The sequence below is a fragment of the Camponotus floridanus genome, unplaced genomic scaffold (assembly GCF_003227725.1).
Source record: "Camponotus floridanus strain SB8 unplaced genomic scaffold, Cflo_v7.5 scaffold41, whole genome shotgun sequence".
Lineage (NCBI taxonomy): Eukaryota > Metazoa > Arthropoda > Insecta > Hymenoptera > Formicidae > Camponotus > Camponotus floridanus.
Window position 1 is genome coordinate 1,089,015 of NW_020229559.1, and position 26,539 is coordinate 1,115,553.

General features: G+C 32.8%; 1 protein-coding gene across 4 annotated transcripts in view; it reads right to left on the reverse strand.

The window, feature by feature from the left end:
• The window catches only part of LOC105258839 (basement membrane-specific heparan sulfate proteoglycan core protein), a 193,992-nt gene extending 190,586 nt beyond the window's left edge, over positions 1-3,406 (reverse strand). For all 4 annotated transcript variants that reach the window (XM_011270376.3, XM_025411650.1, XM_011270374.3 and 1 more), the window contains exon 1: positions 1,581-3,406. The gene's annotated coding sequence lies outside the window, so the exon portion shown is untranslated. The remainder of the gene's footprint in view (positions 1-1,580) is intronic.
• Between the last annotated feature and the right edge of the window lie 23,133 nt (positions 3,407-26,539).

Below are 26,539 nucleotides of genomic sequence, written 5' to 3' on the forward strand. Positions count from 1 at the left end.
GGCTGGAATTTGCTTCTCAAAATAATTATTTTATTATGAGATTTAAATAAATAATTTAATTAAATAATAAAAAAATAAAATAAAGAAAGAGCTATAACACAACGTTTAATATTAATTATATTTTTTTGCTTAAATATTGTTACTCGCCATAATAAATTAATAAACATTTCTGTTACTTTCGTTTACCGTTATTTTTGCGATAACTCTTTACAGTATATATAATAAAATCAAGAAAAACTAGTCTCGCTTGAAAAATTTACGACGTAAATAGGCAATATCGGATTTTCGTTCGTTTAATTTAGCCCTCACGTTTATTTCAATGAGACTTCACTCCAGGAGTTCTAGGTAATGAGAAAGCAGTAAAGACAGATTAAGAGATCCCCAAACTCTTCCCATTCCTGGAGCCAACATTCTTTTGTGACAAATCCATTAGGGACTTTGAAGAAATTGAGTTTGCGCCCGCGATTCATTATAATCTCATTTATAAATGAGAACTAACTGTTCGCCTAGAAAACTATGACAGCTCTTTTAATTATCACGCTCTAACAATGCAGGTCCAATAAATCATCAGAAAATGGGACAAATCTCGATTATATGAGAAATCAGCAGCTTTATTGTAATCTTTATGAATATATTTATGTATTTCAAATAATACAAAATATGAAAAACATTTATAAAATATTTTATCTGCATGTAATAAGCTATACACATACATATATATTTTGCGTGCGTTTTTGCGTGCAAAAGTATCTATTCCGTATCTTTGAATATTATTATCCGCAAAACAAGAGAATATGAATAAAAACTTAAACTGTTTATTTATCTCATAAAATATTGTATCAAATAATTAAATAAAAATATATAAAAAATAATACTTAAATTCTCTCTGAACTTTAAACAAAATCTTATAATAATAAATTTTTTTAAAACAAAAAAAATATTTAAAAAACAATGTTACAAACAATTTAACAATGTAACAAACAATTTAAAAAAGAAATAATAATGTGCGAGATCTCTTTTTTAGTTTAAAAATTATTATTTCTATTAATTATTAATATAATTCTTAAAATATTAAATATAAGTGATAATACATGTGCATACTTTGCAGTTTAATATGCAATTTTACGGAAATCGTAATTATTCGGAAAAGTATAGTATATTCCCTCAAAGAACATAATGTAATCCCGAAACCTTATTAGCTTATATACCCAAAGATACTTACGTACCTAATTTTACGTTAATATCATGTATGCTTATTACCACTTTGGCATAATTAATTTAGTTTATGATTTAGTATTACAATTTTTTTTTCTTCTCATTTAAAATTAAAGCTTATAAATTGTAGATTAGTCATTTTAAAATATTGCATATATTGTATATAAATTAATTCAATAGTTTTTTAAAACAGTGTTTTTTACTTTTTTACAGAATTGTTAAGTTCTGTATATTTGATGAAAATAAAACTTAAATTTTAACTATGTTTTAATTAGAAATATTTAGAATACTCCATTTAATTTAAAATATCCCTTTTGTTTTTATAAATCTAATCATTATTAAACTAGTATAAAGGTGAAACTTACGTCCAAGCAAGCTCCTCTTCTTTCCGAGGTACACAAGAAGAAATCGCCTTTCACGTAGAACACGAACGATCGGAAGACAATGGCACAAAATCAAGTGAATTGGGTGAATGAGGACGCAACCAAAAAGAGACAAACCCTTTTGAAGCACTTGCTACGAAATATCCAACCACTTCCGGCACAGCTTTTCCTCGACACTTTTAAATCTCACGAGAGCGATCGATCCTTGAGACAGCAGTTACGATCTCGAATCGCAACAATCCTCGAGAAACACTCGAGAATGTTTAACAGTTTTTCGCGCGAGAACATATGATACGATGTTTCGCGAAGCGATGATAGCGATTTATTAAAGGAATTTAGTTTTCTTCGAGCGAGTTGGCACTTTTGTTCTCATATTTTATTTTCCTCCGCGAGGATCTTTCTATTATAACGCACATCTGTCGCGTTCATCCAATTTCGATCTCAATCTCTCGCGGAGAACTTTGTGCCGATGGAAAATTAATAGAACGCACCGTCAACACTTTTTCTTTTTGCGAACGCCAAAAGGCGTAATCTGCGATGACAGAAAGAGTTTTTGTTTGTAATATCAATATTATTATAGTCTTAATCGCGGATATCGTATATTATGATTTTATCTCGATGACTGTCGATTGCGAAAGAAGATGAATTTATTTATTATCAATCATATCTTTTCATTAATTACGTGCACAATTTTATTTCAAGATGCGTAGCGCGCAATTCGGCCTTTTCAGCGTTTCGTTAGGATTTTTTAATATCTTTTTATCTCGTATTTTAATACTAATTACATAAGGACGATGCAATCTCTGTCCCAATTTTGCTAAATTCGCGATATTTTTCGCCTAATTGCTATCTCTGTGACGTTCCTTATATAATAATGATTTAGTTTCGCACGTATAATGATTCAGGTAGAGCACGCACCGTAATTTTATCTCGATATATATTCCGATCTCAAGAAGTGGATAATTACGTTGATAAAACGCGCGATAAAAGGAATTCGATGGAATATTTCGAACAACGGGTAATCACGAGTACACTTTATGAGGAAATTTCATGTCTCTGAACAGCATTCCCTAGCAAGATAATAGCATCAACACTATTACTGTTAATATATTTTCGCGTTTCACACAACACTTTAACCACTCGAAAATTGCGGTTGTGCACAGGGGGAAGGCCGATCAAATGGTTAGTCGGAGCTTTATCCGTACTAGTACTTTCCGCCGGCACTTCGCGTAATCGTTTTTGAAAGCATACCTCGTCTGGTCACGTAAGGAAGTGGAACACGACTTTACTATTATTGCGAACGTGGTTTTACAGTTCATGTGTGTTTTTTCATAAGGATCACACCATACTTTTGCGACACATGACGGTACAATTCTCGAGAGTTTCCGAACACTTCAAAGATTTCGAAGGGATACTTGTAATGACTACAAGTAATTTAAGTTTTTTTAATTTAAGCGCGTTACGCTTCTCACGAATTTGAGAGAATTTGCTCAGTCATTCACGAGATCATGATATTACGTATCATCTGAGGAAAATTAATTTTTTTTATTCTCGCAAAATATTAGCATTCTGTCTTCTGAGTGATCTTATTCCTTTCGCTCCAACGCACTTTCCTATAACTTTGCGTAGGACGAATTATGCCTGCTTCGACGACGAAAGATCCTCAAGAATTCGCACGCGGAATAATGTGGCGGTGTTTGAAGAGTTTCATTCTTCAGAATTTTATTTTTTGAAAGATTGGTTATCTACTTTGAAATGTTTGTAACAAGAATTGACTCAAGGACCATTCAAATATTAATATACTAATATATATGTATGTGTGGTTCGAATTTTGTCTGATTATGTATTTTTTTTCTAACATAAACTTTGCGTGTCACTTTTGGGAATTTTATAAAACAATTATAGATGCTTTTTTTCCCTTTAATTATGAGGGAAACTACAATGTATATATTTCTAACATTTTGCTTCCTTAATAAAACTTTACTTAATTTTGTCGATAGTTTTGTCGACAAGCGACTGTATCATTACAAAAAAAAAATAAAAATCCAATTTTATATATAGAATTGTAATAACACGCTATTTTTCTTTTAAATAAATTTGCTGGGGAGTCTTTGCATTCAAGTACTGCTTAAAATCAAAAGGCTTGTGCTCGTGTTAAGCTCATGATTATTAGAGAGAGCCCGAAGCCAAAGCTTTAATATAAATTTTTGCTGATACATTTACGCACTTTACTGCCATAGAAATATTTCTGCTCGATATTACATTGAACATAGTTTATCGCTCAATTTTAAAAATTCGATTTTAAATTCAAGATCCCCTGAAACACAACGAGCCACCCACAAACCGTGTTTGTTTCCAAAATCGCATAAGTTTTATCACATTCGAAACGCGAAAGCACTCGATTACTTCAGATATGTCAAATATATTTTCACTTGAGTTTTGATCAAACTTTTTAAGTATCAATGGCACTACAATGTTCCAATCGTCGTATTCCGTGTAACTATTTTTTATATACAAACAAGAGACTCGCAACACGCGGGCTTTAATCCGGATTTTACTGAACGTGTTTTATGACACACTCACTGCAAGTATCATCTCACTGCCGCAGAGAATCCCAGGATTTATTTTAAATCATTCGAGCATCTCGAGCACGTCCCAGACAATCGTTATCCGAGTGAAACAAATTTTATGTAAATTTCTCACAATTCTTACGCAAATCGCGCGATTTTTCTTTCTTTTCACGGAGAGGAACACAGTATGCGCTTGCAGTTATTGGAGATCCAAGCGTTCTCTCTTTGGTCCGTGGATCAGATCACCTGCGATTTCGCCGAAAATCCTCGCATTCCCGCGAATACATTTCGTTTTCGAAAGCATTCGGATTCGCGCAAAGCACGCGGAAAGGAAATAAATTACTCGACAAGTGATAAATAACGTGTGTCCTTGTCTCGAGTTGATAGATCTGAAGCAAATCGAGTTTGAAGGAGAAATTTATTTTTCAATTATTTACACGCAAATTCGTTGAGAGCGCAGGATCTGTCAGCGATCGATATGTCCGCGATTAATCGCTCACTCGCCCATTGATCGCCCATGATCCATTCTCACGTGTATAACTTGTTTTCTTCTCATTAAGACGCACTCTCGCAATTCTCCTCGGGAACTTTGATCGATCAACGTTCCTCGACGATCACCGTTCGAGATTTTTAATCGCACCGGTCGAATGATTTATCGCGACAACGGGGATGAAATTCACGAGGTTCGTCAAAAATAATACATAATCACGATTTTTTTTCCTTGAAAAGTGATCTCACCTTAGAGGCGGATGCGCGCGCGAAACCACCACGAGTGATGTTGAGGTCGAACTGGAGCCTCCGACGCGGCGCTAGCGTCGCTACGAGCGAAGGGTAAACCAAAATCACCCTCCTCCGTGCCGCGACGTCCACCCCCGAGAAGGAGGGTAGCAGCAGTGGCGGAGAAAAAGCTAAGTCGCCCAGAGTTTGAGGTGCGAATCGCAGAAAAAAGAAAAATGAGATTTTTTGAAAAAATAAAATTATAATACAACTGTCGCTATCCTGCTTATCTTTCATTGCAAATTAGCATGAAACAAGCTTCGCGCACATTTTATGACGATAATATTTTATTTAATTTGAAATCTTTTAGGCGACCGAAAAATGTAATGCGTTTGGAGAGACATGTCAAATATAAAGTAGAACTTTCGTTAAATTACTCTTCAAAAGGGGAGAAAAGATGCTATTAGACAATGTATAAAATAGACAAGTCTAATTGATAGATGTAATACACTTAAATATATCATCAATAAATAGAAAATTCTCACCTTTGTATAATTTCTATAAAAAATATTCAAAGCAATATTAACGATTATATGTGTTTTTTAAGAAAAATAATTATCTATAAAGGGATATTTTCTACAAAACCGACTACAAATTGCATGTCCTAGTTATCTCGTCAGAAATACGTTTGTCACACTTGTTATTGAGCGCTTATGAAGCGAGCAGTTTCGATTGTGATATTTGTATCGACGTAATGGCTCACTCTCGACATGTCAATTATACTTAAATACGATATAATGCGCACAATACAGCTGACTGGATAGTAATGTCCACTCCTGATCTACCACCGTTTGTTACACATCGCGATGTAACGTGTCAGAAGTGTCTATTGATCTCAGTGATGTCGAATGCATAGAACGGTCTAATGCGTTAGCCGTATCGAATGGTCGATGCGCCGGCGATAGATCATTCGACGGGCAGCTGAGATTTCGGAAATTACCTATTCGATATCGCGGCGCCACGATTTGCAAAAAAACGGCAACCGACGTTGACTGATGCGCGAATGACTGGAAAACTCGTTTTTGCGAAAAAAAAAATACAAAAAAAGAAACGACGCGCCCGCACCGGAACTTCCGCTTATTCCGCGGTAGACGAATTTTCGAATTGCGCGAAACAAACGGAGAATTCAATCGACCTCATGCCATGGCAGGGAACAGATATATGCTTGCGAACGGGAAGGGAAAAAGAGCACGATCGTTTTGCATCACGTCTTTCCTGTACATACAATGTTCAAAACGGAAGAGAGCGGCATCCTTCCGTTTCTTTCGTGAAACGCAGCATACGCTTGTCATATGAAACCCCATTTTTTCATCTCCAGTAAATTATGATAGCCACTTTTCTCACGCGTTGCGCCGCCGCCACTAAAATTTACATTCGAGATATTCAAATGGCGTATTTAGTATGTGAAGTACATGCTTATTTTGCAAAAATATATTATGTAAAATAAAATCTAATATATCACACGTGTATTTGTGTGAGTATAATTACGAGCACAATTAAATTGAAATTCTCGAAATAACATGTATTTATTTCCGACAAAATCAGTTCTGTAAAATAAAATTTCAGAAGAATGTAATAAATTTTCCAATGAAATTTTACAAATATAAATTAAATGTTTTCTTCAAATATTTTAAAAAATTAAATCGAGATAATAATAATTAAATCGAGATAATTGGATAATTATATTATATTGCTGTAACATATCTGTAAATTATAGCAAACAAATATATAATATTGATAAGTTATAAAATATATTGTTAAAAATCAAAAGAGAGAGACACGAAAAGTAATAAGTCATTTTTCTTCTTATCAGATTCATTTAATTTAGCTTGAGAGTACTTTAGCTTGAATTAAAATTGAAAATATTAACGTTTCTTCTTTTTTCTTTTAAAAGTTTTAGTCTTATATAATATCTCGATTTAATTTATAGCGCATGAAATACAAATAAGTAGCATATTATAAAATCATTCTAGCAAATTGAAATATAAATAAATAATATTATATGCAAACAATGGCATAGAATTATTTGAACGCATAACGACGACGCTATTGTATGAAAATAAATGCAGTCCATTCTTACTTCAAATACAGGGTTAAACTGTTTGTGATAAAATCAAACTATACGTGATTACAATAAATTTACATAAAATCGCAAAATCAACCAGATTATCACACAATTTTTGCAAGTGATAAAAACGAAATGCGCATCAAAAGTCCTTCTAGTTTACCGTTTTATAATGTAAAGCGTTCGGGGTTTATCGTGGAGTCTTGAAGCTTCTTAAAACTCCAGGTCCTGACCGCAGAAGTATAAGTAAGGTAAAACTAAACCAACTTTAGCGCCGTCGAGTTCAAGTTAAAATTAAAGTTTAAAGACTTATAACTTCCTAACGTGCTGCTCCCTGATCTCGGGAACGAGGATAGTTAACTCAATAGGTCTCATCTTCCATACACACATATACATACACACCTATGCATGCACACACGTAAAGACTTAAGCGCTAGCATTTTCAATAACTATGATACTTTCGAGCTCGATTTTGACACGATGCTTGCATAATACTCTTAAAACTTTCGTGTCTTCTTTAATTTCTCATCACGCGACCTTAAGTCATGATCAAAAATCAGAGAAAATTCTTGTAACTTCAGATATCTTTCTTGCAATTTTAAATCAATTTAAAATTAAAACATTGTAATTCAATAAAATAAATTTTATTATATAAAAGTTAAACTTTTGTTTAACTTTCCATTCGCGAGTTAAAAGTTTTATACAACAATAGAATTGTAAATCAGAATGGAAACAAAAATATCTCTCATTACTTTTTCTATAAATTAGTATAATTTATCTGATTTTCTTTATTTTTAATTTTAAAAATAAATTATATAAGATTATAAAGATCTTCTTTTCATATTATTGCTCATACTATTGCAAGATATAAACCACAAAATAATAATAATAATAAATCAAACTAATTTGTTGTAGTAATTCATATAACCGATAAATTCGAAAATATTATACTAATGTAACTTTGTACAATTTCATATATAACGTAAAGAGAAAAATATAATAACAAATTATAGAATTTTAAATGTATTTCATTTAAAAATGTTTATATCGAAAAATGAAAGTCACATTTGTGGAAAACAATTCATGTACTAAATTATATATATTAATATATATTACTTAGATTTAATTATATATATTAATATATATTACTATATATTAATTATATATATTAATATATATTACTTATATATATTAATATATATATATATATATATTATATATATTAATATATATTACTTATATTACTTACTATATTAATTCAGTGCATTAAATAGTCCATTATAAGCTTTCATTTTGGGAGACTTATTTCACTTTATACTATTGCATGCTTATATTATTTTTATTTTTGGTTTGAATTTTTTGTATTTTTATATTTTCCTAAATTTTTTATTCACATATATAAATCGATGTAACAAAATCAATTTATTAAACGTATAAATTTTATTAATATCTAAAATTCATGGTTATAACCTTTTTATGTGTATAATATTTATGAAAATAAATAATAGGTATACTTTTAATTATTTTAAAAGTGCCAACATAGCAAAAATTCAAAATTTAGAAATGCATTAATTTAGATTATTAATTCATAAAGAAAATATAAAATACAATATAATAATATATATAATAAATCGCAAAAAAATAACAATAATAACTGATAATAAAGTAATATTGAAAGAACTGTATGCACATATTCTTTAATTAACATTATAATATTATAATAATATAATTTAATTTATATTTAATTAATAAGAAACTCTAACACTAATTCTAATATAAATTTTTATTTAAATTTATTTAAATCAGTATTATTAAAAAAGAATTGTAGTTTTTTCTTTTTATTATACATAACATAATTTTAAAAAATTATATATTTTATTCTCTATTGTTGTGTGTGTGTGGCGTACGTAGTTAGAAATAGATCATCAATTACAGGTAAATATAGGGAAAAAATAGAAGATTAGAAATACAATTAAAAAAGAATGCGACTGACGTCTAAATTCTGAAATTTCTAACTATGTGAGGAAATAAAACAGGTACCGCTCATACAATCGTGTGTGGTTATAATTCTTTTAGATAAAAACGATCACTAACAATAACCATGACATGTACCAATATCCATTTATCTCCGTCTTCTTTTTTACTCATAGCGAAGGATTATATCTTCTGATAATGTTAAGGGTTATTAATCCTCATATTTCCGCGCCTTCAGCTTTTATTATGTCAACGTGTCTTTGTTTGTTTTTTTGCAAAAATCCGAATTGATTGCTCAGCAATTTACGCTTTACCAAGAATATTTACTCTCATATGATTAAAATTAATTAGTAAAATGTTTTTAATTATTAATTTATAAACATTCTATCTTTAAAATTGAGAAATTTATCAAGCTAAATATCTTGAAATATAAATATTTGAAAACCACAGTCGAAACTCATTCTCTTAAGTAGGTAAAATGCAACAAGTTCTGCATTGTATATATCATATTTAAAGTTTCGCGTACTTTCTTTCAACTATTATAAATTCTTTAACAAATTTTAAGTTAATATTTTTGGCAAGAAATTTAATGGTAGAGAACTGTCTTTTTAAAGACTTAATTTACTTATCATATTATTTATTATTATTATAAATTTCAATTGTGCTAATATTTGTAATTGTCGTTTAACAGGGATACTTATTATTATTACAAAATTAAAATAATGTAAAGAAACATTTAATTTCATCAATTTTCTATGCGTGTTACACCAACTATTTATTCGTACAATACTGGATATATTGAGTACTGGAGTAACGTAATAAAACGATAACGTTATTTTTAAACGGACAATCGAAAGTTATAAGTTTCCAGGATAATAATTAAAGTTCCCTTTCGCTACCGAGATATCTGGACGATAACGTCCAGTTATACTAACGCGTAAAATATTGCATCTCTTTCTTACGAACAGATGTGCGGAGCTTCTCTTGTAGCAATCAAAACTCTATCATACGATCGATGGTTTATGACTTTCTGTATGTTATGGCACGTTCCTAAGGAAACTTTATGACGGTTCCCGGGACGAACAGAAATTATCTGCGGTGAGAGGCTCTACTACTATCCCGTCGCTCTTCTATCCACATGAAAAAGGAACATTCGAAGAAAGTGCTGAGACGTCGATTAATTCTTATTGTCAGGGTCAGGCAGTTCCGGAGAAAAATATAACATGTCCGAGCGAATGTCTGGTCAGTGACTATTGGAAGTCTGGCTATCAGCGGCCCCACTTGAAAGGGACTGTGGCTGACTAGACGTCGGCTTTGACCATTGCTGCGATCTGACCATTTTCGTACAAAGCGGTCGTTAGAACAAGTGCTCGATTTGCTTTCTTGCAGTAAAAAAAATGGGACAAGCTTGATAGTGAGCTTTAATTGTCTTTTTATTTCAGATTCTATTAAATTGAAAAAGAAAATTGAAAATTGAAATAAATTTGTTGTATAATTATGTCTTCATCTCATTTTATCACTTTAATGTCATACATTATTATAATTATCTGTGATTTTTCGCAAATACACACTTGTGTTTTACTTATTTGAAATAAAAATAGAAAAACATTTCACCTTTTATTATTCATGATTTATAATAAACAGTTTGACAAAAATGTAACAAATAGTTTTTTTTATTTTGTACATAAATATATAATAATATATTCTTTTTAATAACCTTCTTTTTCTTATATTTTATAATATATCTATTTTTCCATAATTTCATATTAAGAATCATTTACAATTAGTGTTTTGCAAACTGCATATAATAGAAGTTATACGAGAATTCTTTTCGATATTTTTTATATTATGAAAAACTAAAAAAATTAATAACTTTTAATAACTTGATAAATAAATAATTGACACAATAAAACATTTGTTATTGTAAATAATGTTTATAATTCTTGTGTGTATATTTATAATTCTTGTCTTTTATAATAAAACATTATTTAAAACAATTAAAATAAATGCAATATTATAGATATATTTATAAATTGTATAGTAACAGAAAAAATTAAAAAAAAAGTCTGTTAATAAAAAATTATACGTATACACATTATCATATTAATTTTCATAAATACTACGATTTATATAATTTATATTGTAATCTTAATTTTTATATATCATGATTATGTATAAATGATAAGCCAGGAATTACAAATTTTGTACGACGCGATTGACTATCGTATCAAAGCTCTTAAGGAGAAGAGGGAGATTTTGGATTGAGAGCAAATTAATTAAGATGGTACTGTCCTAGATCAAACCATCCCTTTTCGCACCCCGAACCGCCGGGTCTCCTACGGGAGCATTCCATGCATAGCTTGTGGCTACATTTCAGACTGCTACATCACCAAATCCGTACCGTGCACCGTCTTGTATCCTTTAGCGATCCTCTAGTCAACCGGTCCCTCATGGTACCGGATGCTACAAACAGTATATCCGTTTTATGCTTCTTCCCGCTTCTCCTACACATGTGTGTCGATCCACGCACAGCGCTACACATTTCAATGACAATAATGGAGAGTAATAAACAAGTATTCATTGTCTTTTTCGAGATCCTACAATCTTCGTTCTCTCTGAAATTAAGTTGGGAAATTGGACCAAATCTCACTGTCGGCAATGACGCGAAAAAGCTTCCACTTATTTCACTCGGACGCGGGTATTTTCGTCACGCGCCGACAACATCCTACGGGCAAACCAAACTTCAGGATGTCAAAACAAGATTAAAATTTCAGGAACCTTATAGAGAGAATGTCAGGAATGAGATAATAAAACTCTCACTGTTTATCTTACTTTATGACTGTAATTAGTTTGACGAGAGAGAAGACTGAGGAGGTCTAATATTCGTTTAGAATTTATTTTTAATATTCATTTAAAATTTATTTTTACTTAGAAATTATTTTTATATTCTACTTTACTGTACATGTATATATAATAAACATAAACTATATAAATGAAATTTATATTGCAAATTTGTCGTGCCTTATAAAACGCGATGATATTCGGTTCCAGATTCGATTCCACTATACAATCCATTTACGGTATGGTTTAGTTTGGAAACTGATTACCAAATTTATAATGCAGTAGCTCTCGTTGCATTTCCCTCGGGGAAATGCTAAATTTCTTATTTATAGATAATGTATAATTACTTATAATTATTGCAGCTTTATCCACTTTCCCGAGCCTAAAGTATATCAAGTCTACGTAAATTTACTGAACATGCATTATTAGTGGTAATTGCAAAATAAGCGAAACATTGCGATACGATAATGTGGATGGAATGTAATTACATTCGTGAATGTATAAGAGCCATTTTTGATCCATGCGCGAGAATAAATAGCCGGAAAACGTGCGGACGCGAAGCAAAGGAAAGAAAAACGAAAGAGAAAATTCGTAAGATGAAATTCCCGACGGGGGAAGTCCCGATCGTAGAAGATTTTAATTGGCATAATTAGACCGGCGCGAATAATTAGCACTCGAACGATCGAGGGTTTAATGGCGAGCCGGGAATATGGTCTTTTCACAACTCGAGGTAGAATTATAGAACTCTCTCGTGGATAGCTGCGCCCTTGGCACCATTGCGCAAATGACAAACTTTTAATCCTGTTAATTGCCGTTTAACTTGCTCGTAAATGCAACATGGCTGGCTGTAGTTAAAAATGTCTCCATAAATCATATAAAAATGTTAGCTGTTTTTTTCGGGTTTACATTATATTAACGTAAAATTTTTATAATTAAGGAACATAAGGTTAAAATATAAATATTTTGCTACTGTTAAAATCTCTTTTAAAATAATTTTATCTATTACTTTTGACATTTGCCTTTATGTAAAATTTTTTAAAACATGTTTACATAGAAGGAACGAAATATATCATGGCTATAAGTGGTTCAAAAAAGATTTCGCATGCAAAAAATGGCATGCAAAAACTTCTGCATCATATAATTTATTCAGCACACGATATTTACCCGACATGTTTTTTATATCGAAACAATGAATTAGAGTATAATAGAGCCAAGGCAATTCGCAACTTGCCTCATTGTTCTAACTTCTGTATAGATGAAGCAATATATATGAGAAAGAGAGAGAGAGAGAGAGGGACCACAACATTCTACAGACTAAGAAACGTCTTACTAACTGCGTGCATTGCTATACTGTTACGTGCTGAATGCTCACCAAAGAGAAATATAACAGTTGTATAACTGTATGATAAGCCTATTGTTTAAAGTATGTAACTATAATTAAGTTTCGAGTTAAAGGCCATTCTTTATCTCATATCAGTTGTTGAGTTATCATAAGTAACTCGACTTGTAACAATAGCATACCGTAATAATCGATACATGGAAATGTAATAATTAATTAGCTTTCAAGAGATATACGTATATCTAGATACTCGAATATAGGATGGATTAATTTTATGTTAATCATAAAAATAAAATGTTTTAAACATTTACATGTATTTGAAAAAAAAGGATTTAAATTGTATGTGTAATAATATGAATCGAATAAAAATTAATAGTATGTGCACACCTCTTATCCAGAGGTCCCTGATCCAATCGAGGAGGCTATCAGGAATAGTGATTAAAATGGGGAGTAAGTGCTTGGTCTGCAAAAAGGGTTTGAAGTCTGAATGGTCGTCGGTGGGGGTCTCGTTTCGGGCTTGGGGAAACGTAGATAACACTTCTTACTCAAGGGACTTCCCGCGACCCCAATCTCAAGTCAGATATTGTTCCGAGCTTTGAAAGCTCAAAAGAACTTGTGAAAAGGCATTTCGTCCCGATTCGATGTATTATACCAGGCTCATACGTATTGTACTCTCCGATCTCTCGCTCGGAGGCTTTGGGGAAAAAGGAAAAATATCTTACTTCTCGCGTCTCTAGACAGACGCCGTTTGTAATTTATAGCAGTTTTCTTTCGAAAATAAAAAAAATGCTCCCTCGATTCAGGTATTCATCGGTCAAATCGACCAAAAATACGAAACTATGAAATATTTTACAAGAATTAGGATTTTGAAAGTATATTTGAAGAACAATCATATTGAATTATTTGATCGAATTATAGCAAGTATCGAATAATTTATCAAAATATTTCATAAATTATATTGTGTCACAAGAATAATCAACTACAATTAACATACTCGTTTCTTTGTGTTTATATTTATCACGTAATCTTGAAAATATATTTTGTAATGCAAAAATAAAATTTAATTATTGTGTGTGTACGTATAATTAATTAATTTTTATAGCCTTATAAAGCTTATTAATTTATTAAATGTATTTTAAATGCCACATTAATCTCACTGAAAAATGTTCACTAACATTCTCGAAAGCAATTGATGAGATCTAAATTGATGTTTCAAACCATCGTCCTGGATTAATCCTTCGAAATCTAACGAACGAGCAATTCCTTTAATCCGGCTCACCGCGAAACGAGAGTGTCTCAGCCACTTTCCGCCCTAGTGCGATCATCAAATAACGCTTCAGAGATTAGACGAAGATCGGATGTTCGAGAGCGATCATTAAGATAATTCGTCACAGACTCCCGTATTTCCGCTATCTCACCCTCTCTCTCCCTCCCTGTCTCTTTCGAGAGCCAACGAGAAGAAGGAGCTCGTGAGACGGTCCATAAGGAATAGTCGAATGGGACACGAGTTCTGCCCGTGCAACGCGATAAATAAATCTCAAAAGCTGTACCGACAGAGTCGGCTGCCGACTGCACGTATATAGATACCGCTTTCATCCCCTTTAGCGAACGCGCCGTATCGTGGACGGGGGCAAAGTTGGTTCTGTATGTTCTTCACGGTGGCACCGCTCACTCGGAAGGATTTAGAGGCGGGAGTGTAACTGTGCGATACATCTCCCGCTTTGGGGACGAAAGAGGGGTGAAAAGAGGACGCGGTAAGGGTAAGGAGGGTCGAAGGGAAGCGTGCACGGCAACACGAAGAGGAATCGCACCCAAGGTCCCTGACAGCGTAGTTACAGAATAAGTGACAAGTTTGTGTACTGCTCGCGGATCGTTGGATCACTTATGCATGGTAGACCGGTCCAAATTGCTTTGCGGGAGCGCCAGCCTGGAACCGGAAGTTACTGTGTCTCCTAACGTGCCGGGATTTATACCGACAGGTAAACTCGGTAGCCTTGAGCCTGGCGGCTCATCCCTCTCTGAGCGGACTTTGGATACCTTAAGTCTCGTAACGGGGGAGTAAGTTTCGCTCAAGGCGACACTTTCGATCTTCGCCGTACTGGATTTTTCAACGGCGCGCGATATTGCGATACCTGGCGACAGGTAGGAATAAAAGAGATGGGTTTACAAGATTTGCCATCACAAAGAAAAAAGAAGTGTTAGAAAATATATCGCTTGTCAAATGATCAATTATATGTATATATATACATACATATAATTGATCATTTGACAAGCGATATATTTTCTAACACTTCTTTTTTCTTTGTGATGGCAAATCTTGTAAACCCATCTCTTTTATTCCTAATATATATTCCTAATATATATATATATATATATATATATATATATATATATATATATATTTGACGAAGAAAAAGTTTAACTGTAAATTGAAATTGAAATTGAAATAAATTGAGATTATCTACAAAACCAATAAAATTTTTATTAAATTACGTGCGGTATGTACTATCCAACTGAGAGAATAAAATAAATTTTCTGGGAGAATAAAATAAATTTTAACAAATAAAAGAATAAAACGATTATATATATATTTAATATATTTTATCAACTATTTTAAAGTGAAGTATAGAGTATATATATTTTGTTAATTATTTTAAAGTGAGGGGAGAGGATAAAATAAATTTTGCAAATAAATAAAAATTTTTGATAAATAAAAGAATAAAATGATTATATATACGCATTTGGTACATTTTATCATTTTTTTAAAGTTAGGTAAATAAAATAAATATGTGCCAGTATTTAAATATTTTTCCGCGCAAACTATACATCGTCGAGTTTATTTACTGAATAAATGATTTTATAATACATATGAACGAAAAGCGCTGCACACAAAAATGAAAGAACTTTCGTTACAATAAAACATAAAGCGCACACCGAGCGGCTTTCAAAGAATGCTCTTCAAAAAAAAATTACAGACAAAGTGAAATACCTCGGATCTCAAATATAGTGCCGCGAGAGTTTCAAAATCACTACTTTCGAACAATCAAAACTTCGCGTCTTTCCCGTGCAATATTTATATCTCGCGAAAGACTCAAGGGCGTGGTTGAAGTTTTATACGACCCGAAGGAACCGAACTAAAGTTTCTTCTATACATTTTCAGCGTGAACTCGCACTTTTCTCTCCGAAAACTTATCTTCAACGTTGTATTTCAATAGCGGAACGGATTATTTAAGAAAGTATTATAATCAAACTCTACATATGTATATAATAATGTGATTATAATCCCTAATAAATTTTACCCAATTATCTTTTTGTCGTTTTTTATTTGTAATTTTTAAGGTTTTTGTAACTTCTGATGTGTTCTATTAATTTTATTCTAATTGATTCGATTTTCCTTACCATTTCTTTCTGCATGCATCTTCTGTTTAAATATTGATCCCGTTATAACGTAGTAATAATGCAATACAGGAATAATATAGAAAGCTTTTTTGTTTACAATCGCAATGTGCAACGTGCATTTAATAAACATGAGGTATTTATTCGATTTCTCACAATCCCTTTTTCCGGATTTCTCTCTATTTCGCGTGGAGAGAAAGATTTATGCTGGCGCAAAATATTAAATCCGTCTGTAACCGCATGCTGGGATAGCGCTGCGTGTGCAAAGTCAAGGACAAGAAGCGATAAAGATATTCAAACACAGTAAAGAAATATTGTAAATATGTTCAATAGACTATCGCGGAAAATGTTTATTTATTGCCATTTATCAAAGCTAGAATTATTCCTTATGCCATATTTCATTACTAAATAAATGCAACATTGATTTCACTATATGTTATATCTTATGATTTATGTATCTCTGACGTACATAAATTTGAATAACGTTTCCATCGCATAACAAAATCTTGAAATTAAAATCTTCACAAAACCACGATAATAAATCATACCTTTCTAGATTAAGCGCAACTATAAAAAGTTAAGCAAATAAAGATTTATGAAAAAAATCCTCTATCATCTATAAGACTTTTTTGATAGTATCCTTTTCTTAAATAAAAATTTAAAAAGTGTGGATGCTAAAATTAATCATACATATTACTATAAGTAAAATTACACAAAGATATTAATTATCTAAATAATTTAATATTCATGTAATAATAATAATTTAATTAATCAATAGAGAGCGTATATTTTATTTTTCTGCAAAATCATGCTTGCTTTATAATCCATAATAACATTTAATATTTAATTTTATGTAAAAATATAAACAAATGGAAAAATGTTTCGAGATTTCTTTATGTCGGGGGAGATAGTAATTATATAATCAAATTATCTTTCCTTTGCTGCAACGACACTAGAGAAAAACTTACAACAGTAAAAAATAGTAAAAAAAGGATTGTCGATGAAAAAAAAGTTGCAAAATACTATTAAAATATGTTTGTAGAATATTGAGAAAAATTCCAATACTATATACTTTTTATCAAAACGAGAAAATACACAAGATACGAAAGAGAATGGGTTATAAGAGTGAGAAACTGAGGACGACATTGGCTAGTAAGGTCTCAACAATTGCAAACCCCTTTCCATTCCCTCGCAATTCCCGAGCAAGACATTCAAATCTCTCTCCGCTTGATCGGCTCGTCCCCATACCATTTTGATCGTATCCCAATGTATTGGAATTCACTTTAAAGGAGTGCAATCGGGTTGGAAGGTCAGATCGGTCCGTGAGGTCCAGCAGAGAGCGCGAGATCGTCATCGACGGTGGAAAGCAGAGGAACTTTGTGGGCGGAGGAATAAAGGAGAATTCGAGGATGAAATGGTGGGAAGGGTGCGGAATAGTTGAACAGCGGCGCTTTACGATGATGGTAGCTTCACTCGTAAAAGCCAATGTAGCGCTGTCGTCCAACTCGCCTGCGGCAACTTGCATCCCTTGACCTTTTCCGTACAGCTTTCACCTAAGCAGAATATGCTTATCCTTTCTGTACATGAAACATGAACATTCGACGTGTGAAGATCTCAAAGAATAGCTTCATTATCCGCCGTGCTTCCCCTATCTCCGGATACGCGATACCGAACCTTATTGTTGATAGTTCGCGAAGTTTTCGAGAGCCATGCAATGCCCATCAATGTGTTTTGCGTCGATCTTGTTCTCGAGTATTATGTGAAAGTAGTCTTGTAGGATAACGTTCTTGAGTGTTTCATGTTGTTGAATTTTTTCCAAGTGTTTTAAAAGTATACTGTTATGCTAACTTTCGCGATGCATTTGTTGGTTAATTGAGCGACTTAACAGCGTACCATGGCAGTCACGCTTACTTAAAAGTCGACTCCTTTTCTGGAACGGGATTTCCCTTTTCATTTTCTCCAAGTGTACAATAAATAGGAATTTTCTTAAGCATAAGATATTAATAAAGAGCAATATTATTCATATCTTTATGCGTATAAAAGTTTATTAACGCGAATAAAGTAATATTAAGATTATTTTTAATCGGACAATATATTAGAACAATATTAAAGCAAACCGGCAAAGGATATTGCATATTCTTGCCAAGTATTGGCGACGATAAACTCCCGGAAAGAAGATGCGTAATTTCTACAGCTAACTCTTAATAAATGTTACAGCGACGAAAACTAATAAAGTTGAGGAGGAACACTAGGGGATTACTTCTCATTCGTGCAGTAACAGGCAAAGTAACCAATTAGTCGGCTCAGGCATTTAAAATCTAATTAGTTGAAACTCGAGCAACTGTACAAAACATAAACTCTGCTTGGTAGTGCTTAGAGACCGCAAATCTCGAATTAATTATGACTGTGCATGTTGACTATAAAAAATTACTACCACGATTTACAACGCAACGTTTAATCATTTCCTGAGGACATTTAGAACGCTGTGCAGTACTTGCCGCTAGAAATATCTCGTGAGCGTTCAGAGTGAAGCTTATTAATCATCTACTTGAAAAAAAATGGTCCGCGATAATTCTCTGTATTCTAAAATGCAGTAACAGAGGCACCATACAGTTTATTAATCGTCGAAAAATTATTGATATTGATATTAAATTGAGAGCATTTTTTTACCTTGATATTTCACACGCAATTTTTCGAAATTTTAACTTCGGAATAATTCCGGAATAATTTCGATAAAAATCGTGTATAAAATATGCCATAAATTCTGATCAATCATATAGACATGAACAATTTAATGGTAGCAATCGAAAAAAATATTGCAAATTTTAGAAAAGCTTAGATTACAGTTTTCACGTTTCAATGTGATATATCGATTGATAGCAGAATCTGTGACATATTTCATAAACCTGGACGAAAGCTACTTCACTGACAAAAAGTCATTTGTGTGGAAGTGAGTTGCGATCGATCGTTCGTGTATATTTTCTCACTTCTAACGTCACACATTCGAGTTGACTGATGTAGATATCGTCGGTGTGTGATATCCATATAAAAGTTTCGCAATGTTCCACGCTTAGAACGCTCTCTCGATCCATATCACGATGCACGAAGGGCTGTTAAGACGCTGTTTCGCGCAAAACAGCAACTACGCGTTTACTTCGCGTGTTTCGATGCCGATTCGCTGTTCATTACGTGAACCGCACGAATGGCGATGCAGGGATGCGAGCTTCTAAAGTGTTCAAACAACAATCAAGCGGCGAGGGCGCGGGGCTCGGTACATATTGTGGAACATCGCCACCCTGAATTGGAGACCATTCCGTCGCCGCCTTCCCGCTATCAATTTAACCCCTTTAACTCTCCGCGTGCCTATCCGGACACTTCGATGGTCATCGTCGTTTCGCAGAACCCGCGGGTATATTGCTATTTGTACAGCAGCAACTATCAATTTGCTGGAATCCATTACGGTATTAGAGACGGATTCGACGATTTACAGGCGCCAGCTTGCATCGCGCGCTGAAACACGCGCCAGCGCGAATTACGCGCGACTTGCGTGATGCATCCTTGCACTTCCGAGTGGAGAATTGCATTTTCGCGATGCACGAACGTCCAATAAAAAGGGTAATTAACGGAATTCTCGTTAATCGCCTGTCGGCGATTAGTGAATTCATTTGTTGCACCATGCTGCGAAATCACGATCACGAGCTTCCGGCTGAATTATATTCCAATCTCGAGATTCGCGGTCAAAGATATATGGGATCATATTATATTTTTGCATCTGAACATTTTTTTAACTTTTCAACTCTTGAATTTCAATGGAATTAATTTTATAATTTTATGAAAAAGCGTAATGTGTGCTTCTTGTGCATCCACAAACTTTAAATTCCTTGCTAATTTTCGCTCTTAATTATGGATATTATTTTCATTCTATAAACTCTAAGCTATTTAAATTTTTAAATTTACGGACTCATAAACTTAAAGAATATTTTGCCGATGAGATTCTGTAGATATTTATGTAATAAATACCACGGCTTTTAACTCGTTTATAACCTCGGGCGTAAATATCGATCTGCCGCACAATAGACGCGCGATCAACATTCTCTAGAAAAAAAAAGAAACTCCATTTGGTATTCTATAAGGAATACTTGCCGCAGTTCACCCATACATATACAGGGCACACCTCATATATATTCCTTGTATACGGGAAGGTGTCCTACGGCTCTCGATGTATGCGCTATACGTATACATATATCTACATACATCGTCGTGTTACGACAATTAGGTAGCGGAATGCAGATTGCGGTCGGCTGCTACCCGTAGTTACCATACGAAGGGGACGTTCCAGAGGGGGGTTAAAGGGGCTGATCGTGACATCGGGCCGTTGCACCATCGTGACCATCCCCGGAGATGCAAACCAATTGAAGCAGTCATTTTAGTGGGACTGCTAAAACATTTCCTAATATACAATCACTCGTTTCATTTTTTTAATTTCCTGTCAATCTTTTGATTAATTTTTCTATTGATATACTTCTACTAATCAATTTTAGCTGACAATCTTAAATTCAGAATCGATAATGTGTATACGATAATGAGACATGTTTCGAAGATTGATATTATTTTGAACGGCAAATAGCATAATTACATCAATATTTCTTTTTTAATAAGTTGTTTTAATAAGTAAAAATTGTTATTTGTATAATACAATTTTTTTCTAATAATATGTACAAATTACATTAATATTGTCCACTAACAATAAATTAAATTATGATAGATTCTCTTCTAAAAAATCTTATCAATTTAGAATATATCTATTCCTATAATCTGGAATTGAATTTATAATCACAAATGTGAAATTATGTAACGACTATACACGCTTTAATCTATCATTTATTTCATACAAAACAAAATATTTTTTATTATTATGTTAATTACTAAATCATGATAAAATATTCAAATAATAAATAAGAGAAATATTGATCCTAAAATTAACGTAATTAAATACGAAATTTTAATATTTAACAATTTTAAAGTTTTATATTGCAAAATCGTGTTTATAAAGGCATACAATTATAAATTGTAAATATAAAAATATAAAAATATAAAAATATTTGTAACTTTGTATATTATCGAATTAATTGCAATTTTAAACTTTTGTTCACGTAAAACATAGCAATGTTCCTCGGTAATTTCCATTCGTTGTGTGCCAATATCCGTAAGTAATCTTTACACGTGGATGAATATACGGCGCATACGCTCGCGCACCTGCGTCGATCGGGAATGGCATAAACCCCAGGAAATTGCGCCCTCGGGGTACCGTCTTCGCGAAGTCGATCAGTCTACGGACGATTGCGTTTTCCGGATTTTCCGGATTATGCAAACGCGAGCGAGTTCGTTTGTCGATAAGAGTCGGAATAAGAAATTAAAATACCATTTGTTAATACATTAGTGCCTGAATTATCGTCCTAATCGATATAGAGAACGTGATACTCGAGAGAAAGCGAGAGAGAGAGAGAAAGAGAGGGACATTCTTTTTTCTTATAAATACTTTATACAAATTAAGAAATTAATTAATATTAGTAATATTTTCCTTTTCTATTTTAATTATTAAGATATTAATTAATATTAGTTTTTCTTTTTTATTTTGATTATTTCTAGCGGATGTAAAATCCAATCACACGGCTATCTTTGCAATAGACACGTTGTTAAAGTGGATTGGATGGATAGCACTTAAACGCGCGCTGCACAGATTACTTTTTCAAAAGATCTATGTACCAGCAGGCGATGTTCACATGGAAATACGAGGATTTAAAGTACGGACGATCGGAAACGCGATACGCAGACTACGGTATCACAAGAAAGAAATCAGGTGTCGAGCGATCGAGGATTTTCGAGAAAGCAGTTTACGTCACTCCGTTACGGACCCATTTCAGACTTCCTCGTTGGTCGAGATCAGATAAGCCACTACAGAAACAAACTTTTCGGCAGTATCGTTTTCAGCTCCTCTCCGATTTTTCTTTAGAGTAAGACCCTTTATTATCGATGCTGAGATCGTGGAGCTACTTCGCGATATCTAGGCTACTGCTAATAACTTCCGGTCTCTTTAATTCAATTTAATCGAGATGCAATTTCTCGCCTCCGTTGCCCCGTATTTCACAGTTTCTTGCAGACAAAGCATTCGCTTCATTTTCAGAAACTAACTTATCAATTAATTTCTTCAGGTAGCGTTCAAGAGAAGGTTCGCTAATTATTTACTTACTATTACGACACAACTACGTCGATTTTCTCCACAGCACGAATCAATACTACGTTCAAGTGAGAGTAAGTGAAAATTAGTCTCGGTCGAAAGTGTCTAAGAAACTTTGCTGTCTCAAGAGCCTTAAAAGTGAGAAAATATTTCATAAATGAATAAGAAGAGATATATTAACAATGTTATATTTGTAAATAATTCTATTTAAAGTTAACTATATATATTTTGATAAAGATTTTAAATTTTCTAATTTATTTTAATTATAATAAAATTGATCTTCGATAATAATGAAAACTAAGTATAATAATTGCTTAATACGAAATGTAATGAAATTAAAATTTAAAATACAAACACATAAATACATGAAATTGACATACTCTCATATTTATTATTTTGTAAACATCAAATTTATTTATTTTTTTTTATTTTAATTTGATCATTATGAACAAATCTTTATTGCATTCCAATATTTAAAATTCTTTAATTTGAAACATAATATTTGTGCGATTTTTTTTATACAACAATTAACGCATGCTATTCGAAAGAAAGCGTTCATTCTTTCTCAACTGGGAACTGATGCTTCGGAGGCGGAGGTCTCTTTATTCACAAAGGAAAGCATAAGGCGACTTGTTCACGTTTACAGAAATTCGTTTATTGCACGTCACTCTGAACAATACAAAGGTCCGAAATAAGCGACAGACAACTTCGGTAGCTGTCGGGTTTGCGGTGATCCGACCGCATCACGATGTCGACGTGGCTCCGAAAAGCTGAATTGGCCGAGATATTCGCACTCGCGATTAGAGGAATTGATAGCGATCGCGACGATTATTTGAACCTACACTTCGGCACCGCGATAACGGAACAATATTGGAACAATTCTCGCGGTTCCACTCGCTTTCGAAAACGTCAACGTGATCCCTCTGAACACGGTCGCTTCTGTTCTGTTTAAAATCGGACCAAGTAGGCAAGACTAGCGGGAAAGAAAACGGAAGTCCTACGACCGAGTGCGTGGTCCAATCAAGGGCTGCCATGCGGTTATCGATTCGAGTATTGGCTAATCGTTACATCCCGCGCGATGCATGGTCGCAAATATCGCCAGGATGTATCGATTCGCACGCATGGCGCAATATGCGCAATGATAAGGACTTCAAATGCTTATTCAGTCGCATCGTGTTTGCGGATCACGCAGTCGACCGCAAGACTCCGCTGTTGCAAAAAACACGGAACAATATTGAAACATAAAATTATTTATTATTTTAACTAAATTATTTATCATATTTGTATAAAAATATATTATTTATTATTTAAAATAAGATTATTTCTTAATGTGCATCGTAAAAGTCTCTTTTGTCATAAGCGAGAAAAAGTATTTTATCATTAATATCTTATATACCAATCGACGAGTTAAATGAACATAAAACTAATAAGCGTCAAGCGTTGAAGCCGATTGATTGGTCGCACTCGTCTGGAAAATAATTGAACGTTTCACGTTCAATAAAAAAAAAGTACTATAGAATTCCTATTATCCGGTCTGACCCTTAATCCTTATCAAAGTTCAACGACAGCAGGGCGAAGATAAAGTTGAGACTCGAGAAAAAGTCCTATGAATGCAGGCCCCAGTTAACGATTTATCACCGGCTTCTCGTCTTCTATATTCTACGGGAAAATACCCCAAAAATACGTAAGAACTATTGTCCCTTATGGTGCCTCTCCAGAAAGCCAGAAAATACGTTTCGACCGCTTCGGCGCTCTTCAATGCCAACCGTATAAAAATTCGACCGTTTTCTACGGACAGGTCGTTCTGACGTTGCGCCAAAGTCTAAGCGTATGCCAGCGTGGCTGCTATTTTTACGAATACCATCCAAGAGGACAAAAGATCTCCAGTCGTCGTTGCCAGGATTAATGACTCGGTCGGGTTCGTCATGTGTCACGATATCACGACTAACGACGCGACAAAAGAGAGAAATGGAGATGTAAACTCGTCGTATTCACCTTTTTCGATTTAAAAGTGAGATATTCTTGATAGAGGTTTTCTGAGATCACTCTCGTGGGTGTTTATTTATTTAAAATAAAACAACCTTGGATATATATACACACTCTCAAGGCGAATGGTCAGATTCTGTTGGCGACAGCAGTGGATCCTCATGGATTTACGCTCTTATTGAGTTTACTTCCCTAGCGGGAAGACAGCTCCTCTGGTACTTGGACATCAGAGTAAGTGGACACTTCGAAGGATCTTGGTTAGGTTACTTGAAATTCGTTTTCATTTGATCCTTCTGAAAGGTGAACCGTTGAGGAAGATCACGATATATCACGGCTTAAATCAAACGATATGGAACATAATCTTCAAATGTCATATTTTTTATGCTTTTGGCGTGTATATTGTTATATGTAAAAATTTGATATAATATTCTGCAATATTCTATATCTGTCTAAACTATAAAGCGTACTCCTTCATTAAAACTTTGTGGGATAATACAATAAGCAGTTTAACAAAACTGATCAATAATTTAATAATTAATTATATAATAATAATAACATATTCATTATCAAATTTAGTTATATAAATTGTATAATATGCTGAGCTATTAAACTCGTTGCAGTCTATCGAAATTGCCGAATCAAAATTGTTCTCTAATCAAATATTGACACTGAAAAATAATTTCGCCTATAAAATCAATTCTTATTATAAATTTGATATAAAAAATATGACATTTAAATTCTTAGTTAATTCTTATTTTTATTATATAATTTCTTTTAAGATTTAAAGAAACATTCAATTCGGTATTTATGTTTGCTGACTACTGTTGAAATGTGACAAAAAATGTCCCAAAAGTGGAATACAAAAAACACAATTTTATATAACTTACTCTATTTATAATATTCTATTTGCATCTTTTCAATGTAATAATTATAATAACAAAAGAATTTTTAAATTTGTAAGAAAGTGCAGTCTTTTGTAAGAGGCTCCTACGATATAAATAAAAGAAACAAGCAAGTTATAAGATGGTAATGCATGGTGGTTTAATAAGCCACTTCAAGTCAATCTGTTGTCTTATCACGAATCAAATTTTGGATAAAATCATAAATTTTTGAACGCCGCCTTTTGAAGATAAAAATGACGAATCCATTATGGCGAACAGAATCAAAATAAAAAGGTATAAAATTTAGAAAAATTTATTAAAATGTATAAAATGTATAACAATTGGATATATTTCTACAGGACTTCTTTTGATAACCGAAGCTGACAGATGTAAACATTTCCTTTTCAAATTTCAAGTTGGCGGATTTAATATAGTTTTGTCATATTAAGATGTCTATATGTAAATTTTCTTTAACGTAAATTTTTTTATAACTTCATATTTGTATATCTCAGCGAAAAAATTGTGCAGCCGCAATCGGAAATGGATTTGAAAGGTAAAAACTAGTATTATACCAATGGCAGAAATATATCAAAAAATTAAGTTTCCTCATAAAAAATTAATGAAATTAATCCAAATAGTCATTTTTGGATTATTTAACCACAAATTAAAAACCTAACATGTTAGGAAAATTCTGTGGCCAAATTCATTTTCAACGTCAAAAAATCTCAGATCATCTACTCCGCTTTTTATAACTGAACCTCGGAGGCCTGTGTAATTATTATATCATGTATATAATTAGTACTATATTAATATTATATATTACATTAGATATTTAATATTATTATTAATAACAATATTGTTAATATTAACAATA